This window comes from Monodon monoceros, unplaced genomic scaffold, assembly GCF_005190385.1.
Source record: "Monodon monoceros isolate NGI ecotype Baffin Bay Population unplaced genomic scaffold, NGI_Narwhal_1 Super_Scaffold_12, whole genome shotgun sequence".
Lineage (NCBI taxonomy): Eukaryota > Metazoa > Chordata > Mammalia > Artiodactyla > Monodontidae > Monodon > Monodon monoceros.
The window spans coordinates 23,645,917-23,666,056 of NW_021703768.1; positions in this window are offsets into that span (position 1 = coordinate 23,645,917).

Consider the following 20,140-nt stretch of genomic DNA (forward strand, 5'->3'; position numbering starts at 1 on the left):
TAACTCCCTTCATTTAAAACTGTACTTTCATTCTAGGGGTATTAATTGCTACTGGAAAAAAAAAAACCCTACATTTTGGTCACCATATATTCATTATCAAGTTCACCTAGTCTTTACTGCTGCTAAGCTACACCATATTTGCCAAGTTGACTCCTTCTCTTATTCTCCTCAAGGGAATATCCAACCGCACCCCCCTTTTTGTCACTAAATTTGTTTTCCTATATTTCAGATTGAAACTCCTTCAGATTTCAGCCACCATAACTGTAAATGTGTTTATATTTATATCCATTTTCCTTCTTTATCTGTCAATGCTGAGTCAAGAAAGCACAAACTGTTCTAGGTCTTTCAACTGGAAGGGATGATATAGAGAGAATTAGCTATTGGCAAACCTGTGGAAGAGCTAGTAGATGGAAGGACACAGAAAAATGCTTCTGGCTTTCAGAAAATGAGGAAGCCTCCCAACAATTTTCACAGTCACTAATAGCACTAAAGTGGATTATTCTCAAGAGAATTCCCAGAATGTGGGCAAAATTTTATTTCTTCTTTCTGTTCATGGTATTCCTATTCTGCTGGAAGTCAATTATAGCTTCCAGTTTCTAGGTATTGTGCAAATGCCTCTTGATGGTGGAATCTGTATTGGTAAGAATTCTGAGAAAAATTGTTCTCAGGTTTCCAGTCCTTACGATATCAGAGAGAGTTGCAAAAGTTGATAGTGCTGAAGCTTAATTGACAACTGAATATCTATCTCATATTCCTTTGCTTTTGCCAACAACTGTGATGGAAGAGATGTCTTCTTAGGGGCTAGAAATAAGCCTCTGTATGTTCACTGTATTCCATTCATTTCTGTGCTCCCTAGTGACATTTTTCAATCAATTATGCCTTCTATCACTAATGTTTTCAAGATATTCCTCATTACTGGATTCTATCAGCACTTAAATTTTATTTCTCTCCAGTTTCAGGAAAATATCATAAATAAAATTTCACAGAACACATACTCCCATTTTAACACATTAGCTTTCTCTTCTGTAAAATCAAATTTCTTATTTTTAATAGTTATTCTCTAGTAATGTTTTTAAAAGTAATGCCTACTCTTTATACTTATAAATTGCTTTTGCCATTTCAATCTCCTGAATGCTTTTGTATTTAATGTGAAATATTTTGGATGTTTTAATCATGACCATAGTTTAAAAGTCATTCAAAAATGTTATTGATGAAAAGTCCTTCACCAAGTAAGTCAAGATTAATCAAATAAGATTTACTTATTCCATAGAGTAGTGAAGAAAATTATCTCGATTACAGTAAGTAGATCAAGGAGCTCCATGTTTTGTTATGGAAGGAAATTTAAGCTACTGTATTCTTAATCCAAACAATTGTGGATGATAATGTCTGGGGAAGTAAGTCTGTCAGGTCTTGTGGAAGCATCAAAATCTCTCATAATGCCCAGCCATACTGCAGAGTTGGATATGTTAGGGACTTATTATTCTTGTTCAGAGCATCTCCTCAGTGTCAAAGTGTTTCAGTAACAGCATGGCATCTGAGCTTAAATATACACCACATTAGTGAATAAACAAATTTCCACTCACCATAGTACCTTTCTAGGCTAACAGCTTGAATGCCAGTATATTGCCAAATTAAAGACTGTGAAGATAAAATAGAGGTGAGTTTCTTAGAAGCCTCCATGGATCATGCAGAGAAATCTGAGAATTTCTAATTCAACAAACATTCATTTACTAGGCAATCTGTGAGGACCTGGGAAAATAAAAGTTTATTGAGGAGCATCCCTCATCCTTTATACGAATGATATTTATAGTATATTAGTAGTAAGCATTCTTTAAAGGAAAAGAACTGACAGGATGTATATAAGGAATTGGCTCATGCGATTGTGGAGGATGACGAGTCCCAAGAACTGCAGGGTGAATTAGTAAGCTGAAGACCCAGGGGAGTGGATGGTGCAATTCCGGTCTGAGTCTGAAAGCTTGAGAACCAGGAGATCTAAAGGTGTATTTCTAGTCTGAAGGCCAGGAGGCTCCAGGCCCAGGAAGAGCTGATGTTTCAGTTTGAGTCCAAAGGCAGGAAAAATTTTCCGTTACTTGAGGGAGGGTCAGCCTTTTTGTTCTATTCAGGCCTTCAGCTGAATGAAGCCTACCCACATTAGGGAGAGCAATCTGCTCTGCTCAGTTTACTGATTCAAATGTTAGTCTCATCAGAAACACCTTAATAGACACACCCAGAATAATATCTGACCAAATATCTGGGCACTCCTTGGCCCAGGTCAAGTTGACACATTAAATGAACCATCACATACAATCAGAGTCCTAACTTCATAATTACAGTTGCTCTTCATTTAATTAAGTTGGCATTTTGACTATAATCCTACTGAGTATAGCGAAAAATTTTTGAACTTTTTGTACATAACAATTTCAAGGATGTGGAAATTACTGTTTTAGTTTCTACAGCTACTCAAAATTTATAATGAACTTCTATGTGTTTTATCTCATTGGATCTGGGCAACTGCATTTTTGTTAAATTCTATTGACTTATTTTGCTAAGTGAATTTACTAAATTCCATTATATTTTGACTGTTAGAGAAGATGGCATCTCTCAGTTATGCCAATGTGTATAGAAATTAAATTTGCAATTTGCTTTCCATATATTCCATAATGAAAACTACTTTACTGTAATTTTCTAGTATATGTTAATAATATGTGTAACTAGAATCTAACTGATATTTTTATGACGTCTGTTCAGTGACTGAATGAATATATCTGATTCATTATATGCTGGTCTGTGATGTTCCAGTTCAATACTACATCCAGATGAATGCATACATGAAGTGATAATTGAGTAATTAATGAACAGATGCAGTCTAAATACACTAGTGTAGGGTGTAGATTATGCATTTGAAATCACGGTTTGAGTTGTAGTAATCACCAATATTACAGAATTGATTACAGCATTTTATTAAGGTCTTAATTTATAACTTAAAATGGTGTATAATTACTGAAAGTATCAATGATCTATTCTCTGATCATCAGAGGCTTATGGGCATATTACCCTCAAGACATAGTTTCTGGGGTCAAATATTTTAAGATATGTAAAGAAACTCTCTAAGGGGACACTTCTCATTGACAAATAAAACATAATACTTGAGAATTTCTTCATTATTTTGATAAATGTTCAGGTTACTTAAGATCTCCACCCCAATCACTTGGATTGAAAGTTAGCATGGAAATAGAGAACGCATGGACATTGTAATTAAATAGTCTAGAATATAAACTTAAGCTTTAGCAATGACCAGTGACATAATGCTAGGCAATGTACTTCCTTCTAATATTTTCATATTTACATATATATGGTGGGAGAGACTTGTTTTAATAAAAGAGATACTTGTTTTAATAAAAATAACATCTAATTTGACACATAATAGTTACTAAATTAATATAAATTTACCCTTTCCGTAGCACTGAATTAAATGCTTTTATTTTCCTTGGTTTAGATGTTATGAAGTGAAGAAAAAAGAGAGCAAGAATGTCTCTGGAAAAAAAGGTAAATACCTGCATGTAAATACTACTTCCTTTTTGAATAAAATTAGGTAAAAAAGTGAAATTGTTTATTATTGATCAATATATTCAGAAATATACTTTTAAGTTAAACCAATTTTATTGGATAACTCATATAGCAACAACTAAATTATAGAACCCTTTTAAAACTTGTTTTAAATAATGTATTAATAACTATATACAATTTCAAATTTCAATTCTACATATAAGAAAACTGAGGTACAATTTATTGACTAACATTAAATTGTAGCAACATAAACGCTAGAGACCAAGTAGTATCTCTTTGTTTCTTTTATGCTCCCCCGCAACTTACCCCTTTTGCTAGTAAGACACAGGTGACATCTCCTTATATCTATGCTTTAAGATTAAACTTTCATTGGTATTTTTGGTTTACCAAACCTAACAGTGAAGGTTCTGCTACAACATAATAGCCCAATACTTGCCTATGGAATTCAATCATTTCTACTTTCAAATTCAAATTACACTTCAGCTTAGGTTCTCAACTTGCTACTTGAGTATCGTAAAACAAATCAGATTATGATAATCATCATATCAACTTATTCTACTAACATATGAGATAGTTAGTAATCAACTATGACAAAATTCTGAGTGTAATACTGGCAGTAGGAACAGGTGGGGGACAATTAAAATTCTGGAGTGGAAAAGAAATGTGACATATATCACATGATTGATGTTTCTCCACTTTACTTCTTTTTAACAGTACAAATATGGCCAATTTTTATTTACCTGAGTAGGCTTTAATGCATGCATATTTGAAAGTTTTTTAAAAACTGATTTTTTTCACAGAAAAGAGTATAAAAATATTCATATTAATACTGAAATTATCTTTTTGAGGGCTTTTTCTGACTTTTTAAAAGAGAGGCTCAAAATGCATTCTGATCCATATTAAATTGTTTATTTTGTAATGACAAGCCCTCTGACATTATGTCTTACAATATTATGTGTTCTAATCTCCTGAGACCTCTTGCTTTAATAAATTGTCAGCCAACTGGGAGGTGATTTTCCTTCTTGACATTAAAAAATCTCACTTCAAAGTAAAGTGCTGTCATAATAGGAAGCTTAATTCAAATTAACTAAAATCAAAAAGCCAGAAGAAGTTTAATTCAATATATATAATAAGGTCATAACAGTTTTAAAAAATATTAACAGCTCAGAGAACTCATTCAAACAACAGGATCCATGAAATGATAGTAGATAATATAAAGAAAGAGTATTGTTTAAAACATGACAAACTTTTATTAATTTAAAATTAAATTACAATTAAGTTTAAATTTTAAAAAAATGCCAGAGATTTCTAAAAGCAAAACAGAATCCAAACAACTTTTGCCCTGTAAGTACTCTGTAAAAACTAATTCTTTTAATTTTATTAACTTTTGTTTAACACCAAGCTGATATAAATTTTCTTGATATTATTTTATACATAAACATTTCATATTACTAGCTCTTATAAGAATGAAAGCCCTTCTAAGCCATTTTAAAGATTTAAATAACAAATATGGGCACAATTGAGAAATCTGAGAATGTTATTCCCAAGTAATGCTGTTACTCCTTAACAATATTTGCCTAAATGAAGTGAAAAATAGTTAAAAAGGGATCTAGAATTATTGACAGGATGCTTCTATGAACTTAAGGTGCTAACTGAATCAAGTCACAATGTGGAGATCTGTGTCCAGAAAGTTTGTGTGTGGATGTGGAGTTAAGCTGTTACACGAAAATTGTTTATTTTAATTCATAAATGCCATTGCTACATTTCTCTTTCATTCACTCAAAAACAAACATATTGTATTCCAGGATACCTTGAACTGTACATCTAGAATGTTGTCAAATTTGAAGTCATATACACTAAATATTGCTAATATTTTTCTGATAGAAAATGTATAAATGATAGGCATCTAATTATCACTAAATAACTGTAAATTTATTTTTAAGTAACAGTTTTAAGGAGGAAAAGAAGCAAAACTTAGGCTCATTTATTCAGAAAATAATTTCAAATATTTTATAATCCCTTCTGTCAGCAATTTTTCAGTTTATAAGTCCTAGAAAATGTTGTCTTAGTTTATTTGGATGATATAATAAAATAAATTTAGTTTTTAAATACTGGATTCAAATTATTATGCATAACTTTCAGTGCCTCCAAAAAAAGCCTTTTTTTAGCCACCAAAGAAATTCAAGTGATGGTATAGGATAGTTAATCAATCAAGTAACTAGTACTACTAGATACATGTGTTCAACATACAAAGGAATAAAGATGTTTGAACAAAAGGTAAGCTATAATAATCCTTCTGCTCCTTAGTATGTTTGGGGTGGGGTGGGGGGTGATGGTGGTTAATGCTCAGAAGGAATGATACCAGCTTTTAGAATTAACTCAAAGAATAATAAATAAAATATAGTATCATGCGTAGAGTACATTATCAACCAGGAATATAAATCTCTTGATAATATTATTAAGCTAAAAGTCAATGATAGATTTGTGTAATCAATTTTAAAACAGTAGAGTCAAATTAATCAAATATGTATTTCATATGTAAAGTACTTACAATGATGACTTTTTTAAAATCCTGGGTAATATCAAATAGGATAAAACATGTTGAGAATTTTTATTAATGTCTTGAAACTAAGCATACTTTATGGAAGAAAGCAACGTGGGGTCTTAAATTTATCTTAAAGCAGCTTTTTAAAAGAAAATATTATCACAACTTATATAGACTGGTAATTCTCAAATAGGCCCCCTTGTTAAAAATGTAAAATATTGAGCCTGGCCCAAACCTATGAATGAGAATCCTGGAGTGAGGCCCAGCACTCTGTCTTAACAAGCAAGTAGTACTAATGCACTGAAAGAAACAAATGGATAATGTTTGTAAAATTCCTACCAGGATGTCTTGAACATTTACAACCTCAAATTTATTGCAGTTCCTATTATTATTATTATGATTCGCTGTTTATTACTTACCCTTTATTATGGTACTTATGAATTGTATTTAAAATATTTTAACACCCATTTTGAATAAACTATTTTTCATTGATTTGAATTATTTATTCAATATTTCTGTATTATTAGGAGTGTCTTGAATTTCTGCTTTGATGCATTGATTGGTCTATGCACATGTGTTATTATTAGACTGATTTATATTAATTCTTTGTATTATAAATTCTTTGTATTACAAATTCTTTATATTATATTATATTGTATTACCTTAGTGAGACAGTCTCACTATCTTTCAACACATTCTTTTATCATTCCCTGTTAGTACAGTAGTATGTTTTTTAGTTTGTTTTGTTTTATTTTAAAACTTTGCACACACCAGGCGTTGCACTAGATTCTGAGAAAATGGTAAAGTACGAAGTCTCTGTATTCCAGTGGGAGAGACAGTTTGTGTGTTTTCCATGACAAAATACCAATTTAGTGATTATCTTTCACTCCTTACTTGGGATGCATTTATTCTGTCTCTCATCTTTTCAAGGGGCTATCTTAGAATCCCTCAAGTATTTGCTACTTCAGATCATAATATATATTTTATAGAGAAATTGGCAGAAGACATGGTGCTAACCTTCTCCATCTTAAAAAAGAAAAGAAAAGCTCCCTTAAGTCTTACTTCTCTCTATGTATCCTGGCTCTGCTGACTCAGTCTCTATGATTCTGTGATTTTGATTGTGATGGTTAATTTTATGTGTCAACTTGGCTGGGCCACGGTACCCAGATATTTGGTAAAATATCATTCTGGATGTTTCTATGAGGGTGTTTTTGGATGAGATTTACACATAAGTCAGTGGACTTTGAGTAAAGTATATTGTCTTCTGTAATGTGGTGGATATCATCTAATTAGTTGAAGGCCTGAAAAGAATAAAAGATGCCCTCCCTCAGGCAGAAGGGAATTCTTCCAGTAGACTGCCATTGGACTTTTTCCTGAGTCTCTAGCCTGTCAGATATCTCCATCAGATTTTGGATTTGCCAAACCTACAATCACATGAGACAATTCTTTAAAATCTATCTACCTATCTACCTATCTATCTATCTATCTATCATCTTTCTATCATCTATCATCACCTATCTACATAAGTTCTGTTTCTCTGGAGGACCTTGATTAACACCGTTATTGTGAGGTTGTATGTCTATGAATCTTGAGAGCTTATGTGAGTGCCCTGATACCATATGGAACACATGCCAGGAGCTGCTTGGTGACCAAAGTTTACTCCCTCCATGACTGTGAATACGAATTGCCTGTATGGTTCGTGATGTGTTTTTCTATGGATGTCTGTATCTCTGCAAGGTTGGAGTTAGAATAATGAGTTTATTGATATAAAGTCTGTTTGCACAGTATGAGGCACATATAGTTTATTTGTTGAGTTTCACCCTGCTTTCTGCACCTCAAAAAAATCAGTTTTTTATTATCTACAAAACAATACTAATAGTAAAATTATAAAAAACTTAAATGCCTTCATTTAGCCAATATTTACATGTCTGATATCTGTTTCATCTAGTGTTGTTGATGCTGAAGTAAAAATGGTGAATGCAAGCAGTATGGTCCATGATTTCATAAATCTTAGTTTAGTGGAAGATACAGCAAAGAATTAATGAATAGATAAACAATTATTAATTTTGATCTGTGCTATAGAGAAAACCAACTGAGATTACATTAACGAGTGAAAAGAGAGGAGAGTAATCAGGATACAACTCTCTGAGAAGGTAATATTTATGCTGAGTATGGAAAAAATGCAACGGAGCCAACTGTGCAAAGAACTGGGGCAATATCAACAGAGGCAGAGAGAATAGCATGGGCAAAGGCCCTGAGGCAGGATGGAACTTAGCTAATTACAGAAAGAAAGATTGCCATCATGACCTTAAATATTAGATTATTATTTGAATCACCTTTAATGCTCCAAGGAACAGCACCCCAACCCCAACCAAACTTGCTGGCTATCCAAGCCTTTTATTTATTCATTTATTTTCAACAAATAAACAAAGGCTTAGAATTATGAGTAACTTTTTCAAGGCTTCATAACTCATAAATGTCAAAAGACAGATTTGAACTTACCTCTTAGGAGTCACAACACTTTCTATTTCTTCATCCACCTAACTCTTCTCTCTGGCATTGAGATTCATTTTTCACTTGACCTGCATTTCCAGTCACTTCTCAGTGTACCTTATATGTACAGAAATGCACTTTTAACAAGTTGAGCAGCCTTTCATCCTCTGAATTCAACTTCTGTTTTCTCGTATCTAACATTTTACTCATTAATTTATTTTTCTACTTTTATTTGCCTTTCTAAAATATATCCTGTCTTTACTTTCTAATTTAAATCCTATCAAGTTAACTGTTCAACCTAGCTAAAAGGAATTATATTCTCCTCTTATAGCTGATGTCTGTAACATTTAGTTAGCAATTAATCAAGCATAATCTTTTATTGTCTTTGAGTTGTTCTAGCTCTTGTCATTTATATATTTATGTATTTAAACTTAATCCCACTCAGTACACTGTGCATTTGAAATACAGAGAATGCCTTACTATACTTGCAAGCCCCGTAGCATTTACTTGGACATTTAAAAATTTATTTTGACTTGTGGGAAACATATCTCTGAAAAGAAATATTCAGGAATGATTTCCAAATTACTCATATTAGCATTCCAGATAGGGTTTTTCCCAGTAACTCAAAACACAAAATTTAAGTAATTGAAATCAATAAATGGCAAAAGTTATTGTTATTGAAATGTGTCCGTCAAAAGATTTAAAAGTTCTAGTTCTCAGTACTTGTGAATGTGACCTTATTTGGAAATACAGTCATTACAGATGATCTAGTTAAGATGAGGTTCTTAGGATGGACTCTAATCCAGTATGACTGCCAACCTTATAAAAAGGGCAGTGCCATCTGCAAGCCAGAGGTTACTAAAAGCTAAGAGAGAGATACACATTCTCCCTCACAGACCACAGAAGGAAGCAACCCTGCTGACACCTTGATCTCTGACTCTAAGTTGTTTAAGCCACCCAGGGTGTGGTTTTTGTTACAGCAGCCCTAGTAAACTAATACATGTAACATAGTATTCAATAAATTGATTTAAATCTATAGATTTATACAATATTATTTTACAAATACAAAGTGGACTCTATGTGCTTCAAATTGTATAGAGGGGGAAGTCAAACTAAAAACATTCTCATGAGTGTTTATAACAATTTAGATATGGCTAAAATGTAATAATATATACCCTTGATACTGCTTATTTATCTGCTAATTGCATGCTACATTGAACCATGAGGTAGTTCATAAAATTGAAGTTCAACTCTTCCCATCTTTCGGTTTTTGAAAAACAAAAACAAAATAAAACATAGTTTAACTTAAAATTTAAGTGAATAATATTAAACAGAGTAGTTATCGACCTAGGTAACTAATTGTCTGTATTATGTGTCATTAACCCTGGATAAAAAAGGTTAATAATAAGGACAAAGGATACAATAGAGTAACTTATTAGTTGTCTTTAATCCACTCTTATTACACTGAATAACTCATATTTGACCTGGTGATATTCCAGGTAAGATAAATATTATTCTGAAACTGCCCTGACTGTGCTGTTACATGTGTTTCCCTGCTTTTGCTGTATGCTGGCTTTTCTTCAGTGCTACTTCAGAGCATTTTATGCATCTAAGCATAATAGGTACAAAAGCTTTTAATCACACTAATTCCTCTCACTGTTCCGAATCTATATCTATGACTCTCATCTGTTCCTATTCTGACACAGCTGCTGCTGGACAAAAAAAAAAAAAAGTTTCTTGCATTCTACTTTAACTGAACCAAACTTAGAATTTAACTAGAAGGATCATTGCCTTTTCCTTTCCATGGCAATGCTCCTCTGACCACAGTGGGTACTCACATGTCTGTGTTGAGGGGGTGACTGTTAGATTCTCCCTACACAGTAGCTGTCTTTGTACTGCTTTAAGAGTCAGTTGGCAGACAATAGGGAAAATTGACAAAATATGTGTATTTAGTTCTGCTGAACTTCAAAAGCTTGGATTTCTGTCAGAAGCAAACTGCCTCCTAATAGATACTTGTCCATTTTTCACCCATTTAAAAATCTCTCCCTTCATTGAGAAGATTTAAAATAATTTGGGGTCAACTATACTCTAATAAAAAATTTAAAAAATAATAAAAAAAGAAAGATGATAGGGAAACCCAGAAAGAAAAAGAAAAAAATTAAATAAAATATTTGGGGGACTACAGAAATCTTCCAAAACTACATTTTTTGGTCTTAAGTTACCTCACTACTTAAAATTACTATCAAAGTCCACTCCCACCTACCCTCAATGTCTTTCCCTTCCTTTCTTCATAATTTGTGGTACTCACAATAGTATCTTGCTATTTATACTTTGGAGACTAGCTACTTACCAATTTTAAATGTCTATAATAAGAAATGATTTATGTTTGATAAAAGTAGTTTTCCTGTATGTTTTGAAAATATTTGTGAATTTCAGTGAAATTACATTACATGAGAAACAAATAAAATTCACATTTTGCATAAGTGAAATGCCTCAAAGGGAAAGGTAGCTGGTAGTGAAGAGTGAAATGTTGATGTTTGGGGACATTAGATATATGGGGCAAATTAAAGTAAATAAATTATTCATAGAGGGGATAATGGTCTTCTTGGAGGATAAAGGAGACATTTCTTTCTCTGAGACATGATAAAAAACATTCCAGACACACCTGATATAATGCAGAAAAGCAATTTTTAAATTTTCTCCAGTGACTTAAACCTCTGTATATTCATTAATTGATTCAGCATATTAACATCATCGTGTGTCTGGAGTAGTCATTATAATAAATAACTGGGCTCTACAGGCAAAAAAATGTTTTCTATCACTAAAGATTTTAAGCAAAGTAAACTATATAAATATTCTAAAATATTTTGATCAAGAGATTGTAGCACTGATACTCCCATTCTCAATTTGAAGATTGTGGTAATTTTTAAAAGAGACAGTAGGTGGTGATAATCTAACACATAATTTGTATATTATATTTGTTTAAAAGTTGTTTTTCCCCTCCAGATTAACAACCCTTTGTAAAATTTTAAGAGCCTGTTTGAGATCATGAAAATATGTAATTGTACTCTATAAAAATGCACAATTTTGATGGTTATAGTGATGACAGTATTGATAACATTAATAAAAGAGGTATTATTTATTAAATACCTAATTAGAACTGTGCTATATTTGATATATGACATTGTATACAATCTTCATAGCAGATTTATAAGAAAAAGTTTATTAAATTAAATTTTTAAAAGAAGAAAAGAGGTTAATGGAAATCAAGAGTCAAGTAACCTATGGTAACCCAGTAAACTCTGTGTAGTGAAGTCTATGCTTTGGAGACTAGCATTATCTGCCTTTAAAGCCTAGACTATATTCTCATTCCAAACTCCTTCCTTTTTCTTTTTACTCATTTCGCTTTACCTTATAACAACTATTTTTAGCACGAGTTTTGTTTATTTTGGCTCAGGGACATAATAGTATTTCTTTGGAATGAAGATTATTTGAAGAGAGGAGACAACAGAAAATAATAGTTCACAGTAACCTGTGGAGTATGACTAACTTTGCTGCATCCTCCATGCTTTAATCCTTGCAACAACCTAGAGGAGTCTTAGGAGAGCCTTCTTAGAAATGAGTAAGTAGGTTTAAATACGTAATTAGCCTGAGATCACGCAACTCGCAAATGGCAAGCTAGAAATTCAGATAAGTGGTACCTTCACTCGAAAGACTATATTATAAAACTATGATCTGATCTTTTTTAAAAGAATCTCTATTTTAAAGAAACACTTGAATCATGAGAACAGAAATAATCAAAAACTGACATTAAACTAAATTTGCTTTAAGCGTGCAATAGACCCAGGAGGAAATGACTATAAAGGGGTCGATTTAAGAAACGTGTATAATAAACACCCCCTTGTCTCTGGAGTAATACATTTTTATTCCTCATATACCTCTTATGTCTCTGAACTAGAGCTATGGCAACCATGAATTAATATAGCGCTTTTGAATTTATAAAGCACATTGATTCATTTATATTTAGTTGCCTTGGAAAATAACAGATTTTACAGTTAATTTAAAAAAGAGGTCTAGGAACTATAAGATAATTAATGAGGTAAATCAATAAATTATTATTAAAAACCTAGTAACTTTATAACTACAGGTTAGGAAATTGTAGGGTTAAGGAACTGTTGCATTTCTAAATTTTGAATAAGATGTAAGAATAAGGGAGAATTCAGAAGAGAAATACATTATTTAGGAAAAAAGAAGGACAAAGAATAGGTTATAGAGAAATAAGTCAAGCAGACCTTCATGAGAAGAAGAGAAAGATTGAGAGAGAAAGAGAATGTTACAGAGAATGAGAGAGACTATAGAAAATGAGACAAATTTAAGTGAGTGCAGATAGAAATGTGTAATATAGAATTTTTATATATCTCATTTTAAAAAACAACAGCACATTTTCTTAAGCTAACTTCAATATTTATGGTTTACCCCATGGAAATTCAATATTACATATCTTACAGCTCTGTTCAGATATATGTTTGGACTTAATGATACATCACATCGATAGATGTTTTTCTCTGGAGGAACAAAATAGCTATCATTACATATTTTTAAAGTTTTATTGGGAAGAATCAATAGACTTATTCCTTGAGTCTCATAGGACAAAAAATATTACATGGATAAAATTATTTTAAATTTTTTTATTGTATATAAGATTTTTTATAATTATTAAATTTTCAAATAATTGCATTAGCTATGTCATCCAGAAAAGAGTCCACAAGGCCCTGGAGCAAACAGTAAGCAACAGCTGATCAGTCACATGTCAATGGTCATTAAGGAAATTCACATATTGGCTAGTTAGTTGTAGTATGTGATCACCAAACCAATATTAATTTTATATCTTTTGATTTCAGGTTGAAATCTAGATGGCCTTCCAAACAGTACAACACCATACATAGTAATAGATACACACACATAATCTAATTATGGACTTTTTTTTGCTGTAACTGGTTTAATATATTTTTATTACAAATTCCTAAAATTAGAGTGTAAGACAAAAATTTAAATCTATCATCTTGTTATTAAATATTTACTGTTATCAAATTTAGAGAGCTACTTTTTCAATAGAAAATAGAGTCTGGAATTGTATGGTGGACCCTCCATAGAGAATGGCATAATGGTTCCCTCCATCTTTCCATCATTAGACATGATTGAAGAAAAGAAAATATAGCTGTATATAATTGAGGAAAAATAATAGGGGCTGCAAACACTTGATTAAAAACAGACTTTGGGCTTCCCTGGTGGCGCAGTGGTTGAGAGCCCACCTGCCGATGCAGGGGACACGGGTTCGTTCCCCAGGCCGGGAAGATCCAACGTGCCGCGGAGCAGCTGGGCCCGTGAGCCATGGCCGCTGAGCCTGCGCGTCCGGAGCCTGGGCTCCGCAAGGGGAGAGGCCACAACAGTCAGAGGCCCGCGTACCGCAAAAAAAAATAAGTAAAATAATAATAAAAAAAAATAAAACAGAAAAACAGGCTTGAATTATAGGCCCTTACCTTATACTCTTTAACATATTTGCCTGTTATTTTAATCCCTTCCATAAATACAGATGACACTAAAGATCAATATTAATAGGGGGATTACAAGTTTTAATGGACTTAAAATTCAAAACAAATTAGTTAGGAATTAACCTTTTAAAAGTTAATTAAAACATAATTAGCAAGTCATTAATATATTGAGCTTCCTTTTCATGAAATTAATTTTACTATCAAAATATAGGGGCAATGACAAACATATTTTTCTTGGAGAATAGCAAGTACAACTGTGGAGTGCCTGTGACTGTGAACACACAGTAGTATCTTATTCCACATCAGAATAAATTATTTGGAGTACAGTGGAATTTTTTCACTTGGAGACTATCTTTAAGTTATTAAACAAAGTCCTTTCTGTATAAGAGAAGTCTGACCTACAATGATAGACATTTGAAATTGATGGTTTTACAGATTTATGCTCAAAGTGAAAAGGAATAAAAGTTATTTTAAGCATAGGGAACAGAGATACGTTCCAGACCCCATCATGAGGTGGTGAGATAACCATTACTGAAAGCATTTTGCCTGAAACTAGGTGATTAATTCTTGCATGTGCTGTAGTTGAAAGTTAGTCATCTTATACAATTTTAACTTGAGGGATTGTTCTTCTAAGACCTGCTGAATAGTAAATTGAATGTGACATAAGTTTTGTGTATATGCATGACGACTTCAACATATGACTGACAGATGATAAATGCATTGAAATAGGAAAATGTCAAAGAATATAGCTGATTATTTAGAGAGTCTAGAAAAATCAAGTATAACATAGCCTAAAAAGCCTAGGTAAATTATTGCCCAGTAATGTCTCACAAATGATTTACTCATGAAAGAAACAATTTACTCTTCAGATAATTGGCCAAACCAGATAGGCACCTCCTAATTGGTCAGTACATTTCATTCTCAAAGATGATCTCATGTGGGCTAGTTCTGTTTCTAAGTTGATCTGCCTTGCTTATAAAGTGAACTTTGGAAGTTATGCTTTAAGTAGAATAGTGAGAGTAAAAAATAGCACTCAAATGTGCATATATTTGTTGTGGATTTTAGAAAGTCCAAAAAAATGGTGACCTAGTAAAGGCTTTAGCTTTTTGGGTATATGGTACTAGGCTGGGGAGTGTGAGGGCAACAACATGGGGAGGAAAGATTCCAATTCCCTTTAACCTTAATAGGTTATGATTTCCATAGATATGATTGCTACAATTACTGGAAACATGATCTTATTTATGAATGTGTTCTCATATTGTTTATTACCCCTTTTAAATTTAGAGGAGAGTAATATAAAATTATCCCTGGCAAATGTTTAGTGCTGAGAAGGAAAGCATATCATTTTTATTTCTGGCTTTCACACTAAATAAAAAACAAAACTCAAAGTAAATGTAGAGAGAATGATTGTTTAATTTAATCATTTCATTTTCCCTGGTATGTTTCTGCTCACCTTGTAAAGGTTATGTGTATTATTTCCAGTTTCACAAGTTTTAACGTTACACTCATTTTATTTATATTTTAATTTCATGCTTAGTTTTCTTTTTCTTTTTTTTTTGGTCTCCTGAGCCCTTTTTCAATTTTGCATAATCAGAGTGAAGAGAAATACCAGCTATAACAGAATCTTTGGGAGGCTTAATTTAATTTTCTAAAGTCAACCCCTTTAAAATGAGTTTTTTGTTAACTTGGAGAAATAGAGACTTTTTTATCAATTATAAAAATAGCAAAAAAAAATTAAAGAAACAAAAAAACCTCTCTAAGAATGTTTACTTATCTAAACAGGATGCCAGTAGAGATGGAAAGTAAACTTGAATGTAGGTAAATATAGCTTATCAATGGACATTTATTGATGCTGTTTACTATAAAATCAGTCATTAGTTCAATAAGAATGTCCAGGAAGTTAACGATAAAGATTTCAAATTTATTTGAACCTCCATATTCGGGATGCAGTTTAAGCCAAATGAACACTGACCTCATCCAGTTTAGTTTACCATTGTTTGAAGAATATCATTTGCAAACGTTTAGAATACCTTGTAATGTTATTTTATGATAAATCATGTATTTATTTATCTAAAATCGTATCAAATACCCCCTTGCTATTCTGTGTCACTAAGGTCCTCATTCAAAGTTTGAAAATCTTCACCATTTTCTTTCTGCAAAGCTGTGGCAGAGGAAGCATGCCACATTGAATGCAACCTTTATTATATTTTTACTGCTGTCACTTTTTATTCCTGTGAACTGAAAGGCCACCAGTTCACCTTTGGCTACCTTGTTCACAGTTTTTTCACACCAGGAATTTACTGAGATGTAACCTGCAGTTGCCAGGATGTCCCCAATGTCACAAAGTACTGTCAAACATAGCTCATTCACCTCGTTAAAATATTGGAAAATTGTAGACTGGGGTTACCATATTATACAACATTAAATTGAGTTAATTTAGTTTATTGTTCACATTTTTGTCATCTGAAATAATCATATTAAGGCAACTTTATGTATAAATTCTAAAATTCATTATCACTTAAATTAAATAGGCACTTCAGCTGACTGAACTTTTTGAAGTCCCTCAGGGCATGTTACCAGGACTTATTCACAATTTACAATCATCCCTTGGTTTTTACCATTGTGATACTACCTATGGTATAGATTCTATATTCCATAAATCATATCGAAATCACCATTTTCACCTATTCAGACAAAAATCTTCATAAGCCCAAACTTGTGTATTACATTGACTATATATTATTCCCTATTTGATAACTGCTAATCACATAAACATAATGCACTAAATAATAATGCTTTTGAAGCTTGCCTGTTTATACCTCTTCTACCTGTTTCTACTCTCTTCAATACACATTTACCAAAATGAGAAATCTGGGAGGATCCTTTATTTATTTGTTTGTTCGTTTATTAACATTTAATCTTTTTTTTTTTTTTTTTTTTTTGCTGTACGAGGGCCTCTCACGTGCTGTGGCCTCTCCCGTTGCGGAGCACAGGCTCCAGACGCACAGGCTCAGTGGCCATGGCTCACGGGCCCAGCCGCTCCGCGGCATGTGGGATCTTCCCAGACAAGGGCACGAACCCGTGTCCCCTGCATCGGCAGGTGGACTCTCAACAACTGCACCACCAGGGAAGCCCCCATTTAATCTATTTGATCAAAAAGTTCTATTGGACCTCCCTTCAAATATATACTTATATTCTTCTCATTCTCTCCCACCTCTGAAACTATTCTCAAACTTTCCACTATGACATACAAGTCTATGATATATTTACATCTTGGACAGCATCTTGCCCTTGTGAAGGTCACTCTAGATATACAGGTCTTTTGAATAACCCTAGAAAATTGCATGGTGTTTATATTAGGCCTTTCCACCTTGTGAAACTATTTTAGGAGAATAAATTATCACTATCCTTTTTAATACATATATATTGGTTGAATTCTGTTCTTTTAAAACAAAAGTTACAATCAAGAATCTCTTTTTGTTAGGAATTACGTTTTTTAATAAGAAATAAAAATACTCTATGGCAATAAGAGCAAGAAAGGGGCAGCATAGATTGGAAAATTGACATAATTCTGACTCCTGTGAAGGCATCCTGCAAAATTATACACAATGCATGTCTGCAAAATGTATAGAGAAACACAAGGGAAATATTATTGTACTTATATTCTGAATTGCTACATGCAGTCTTTCGCCTAATGCATTGGCTTTATCTAGAGTTCTAAAAAAGGATTAGAGGTTCCATCATGCTTCCCATAATTTAGCTCAGACATGTTACCTTTACTTTGTGCAAAAGGGCTCTCATACTGAGTACCTATACTTCATGTTACCAAAATCATGTTCAGATAAAGAGAATATCTTTTCTCATTGTAAAGGTGTGGAGTAGTTCTACAAGTTCAAAGGTAAACATATAGATCTTGCTGTCTGAAACTGGAAGTTTGGATAAGGAACAAAACAGATTCTTAACTGTAATTCATTTGGTAAATAAGGCTAATGTTTTCAGCATCTCCAAGGGGCATAATTCTGAAAAATCAATTTGAGGAAGGAAAAGTCATTAATCTCAGAGTAGAATTTTACACATACCAAGAAAGTCATATGAAGAGTAGCCCTGAGTTACCCCTCGTTGTCAAGGCAACTGTAGTTTTAGTTTCTCTACTAAGCAAGCCTCTCTTATCCTCAGATGCACCATGGATGTTAATTAGAGTGCCATGTCCTCCTGCAAAGAGTTTTAGGTTGCTGTTCTCAGAAGGACTAATCAATATACGAGATTCCCCATTAAGGTAACCCAGACAAATACGTCATGACCTAATTTTCTTTTTATCCACCCAATAAATCAACTGTGAGAATAAGAACTGACCCATGTGTTTTGGGGCTAGACGTAATTACAGACAACCTAATCAAGATTAAAAAGTCATTTATATATTTTTTATAAAAGATACCAAACCAGGAAGAAATTAATAATACTTTATTGAACCACATTTGAATTTTGCGTCCCTTTGTTTTAGGTGGATATAGATTGTGAAGGTGAGAGAGGCACTTGCTATATGCTAATTATTTGCAGAGATCTGAAATAAGAATTATATTAGGACATCAAGTTAATGGTAATATAAATATAGCAGAATTTATCAATGTTTACAAGTCTAATAATCTTCTAACATTTTCATTTACGCTGGGGACAATCTCTAACACCCTTTCTCTCTCTTTTGATATCCTTAAATCATAACTCAAATTATTTAGAGTTTTCACTATATTCTAAACACTCTATTTGTATTTTATATAAATCTTTAGCAGAGAAGTTTAAAGTAAAGAAGATTATATAACCTGCAAAATATTACTAATAAAAAAGAGCATGGAATAAAGCATTATACTAGAGTGCTCAGTATTTGAATTTTCCCTTCAAAGGGAGATTAATAATACCCTTATCACAGAGTAAATATGAGAATGAAGATAGTAAAAACAGTTCAACACTTTACAACGTGTAAATAATCCCCATTTTCCCCTTAGTTTTTCTTATATATGTTTTAGTAATTCAAATGAAGTAAATTCAATGGAAGCCATGATCTTCAAGGAAAATAGTTTACGGGAAGTGAATCTGGATTGACACTTTTCAAATGCTGTAGACTTTGGATAATTTGGGACCTTGTCGTTTATGGTGATCAACATGAGAAAAAGTAGGAATAAGAATAAACTATCAATAATTAAATGACAAAAGAGCATAGTGAATATTAAAAGAGAATGAATTAACTCATCACTGATTTTGTAGTGTAACAAAGAGGAAAAGGGAGATGTAAAAAGTTCATAGTCTTTCCAAATCAGGTTTAAACTTCCAGGTAAAAATGAAGCTGTTTTTCTGGCTTGTAGTGATTTGGATTTTCTACATCTATGAATTCAAAATCTAAATTTTGAATTAATACATTTGTACTGCCATACATAAGGTGTAAGAAAAATACAAGACCATTGTCTAGAAGATAGTGTTGCTCAAAAAAGTAGAAAGGACTTTCAAGGGCACTTAAATATGTAGAGGAAATTTTCCTCCTGAAGATCACAAGAGTGTGAAACATAACTTTATGCCAAGTCTTAAGATTATTTGAAGGAATTAAAAATAATATAGGTGTTGAAATACAAATTGATACACAAGCCATTTATTGTGAAAAAGGGAAAGCAGTATCACTGAAGCACAGTCTCATGTGGGAGGATATCTTCCCAGAGGCAGTCTAAGCACAGAAAAAAACATTGTCCCTATTAATAGAAATAGGAAGTTGTCATCACTTAAGGAGCAATTTTATGTGCATGAGAATATTCTTCTAGGTGAGAGAACAGTGCTGTCAGGAACAATTTTTCTATGATGGTGCAATATATTAGCATTATTGACTCATCCATGTTTAAATTCAAACGAAGGCTTGCATTAAAGGATGTAAATAGATGAATGTGTTTCTTAAGTGTAAATATTTCAAAAAGTGTATTTTACTTATATGTGCATATTTGAG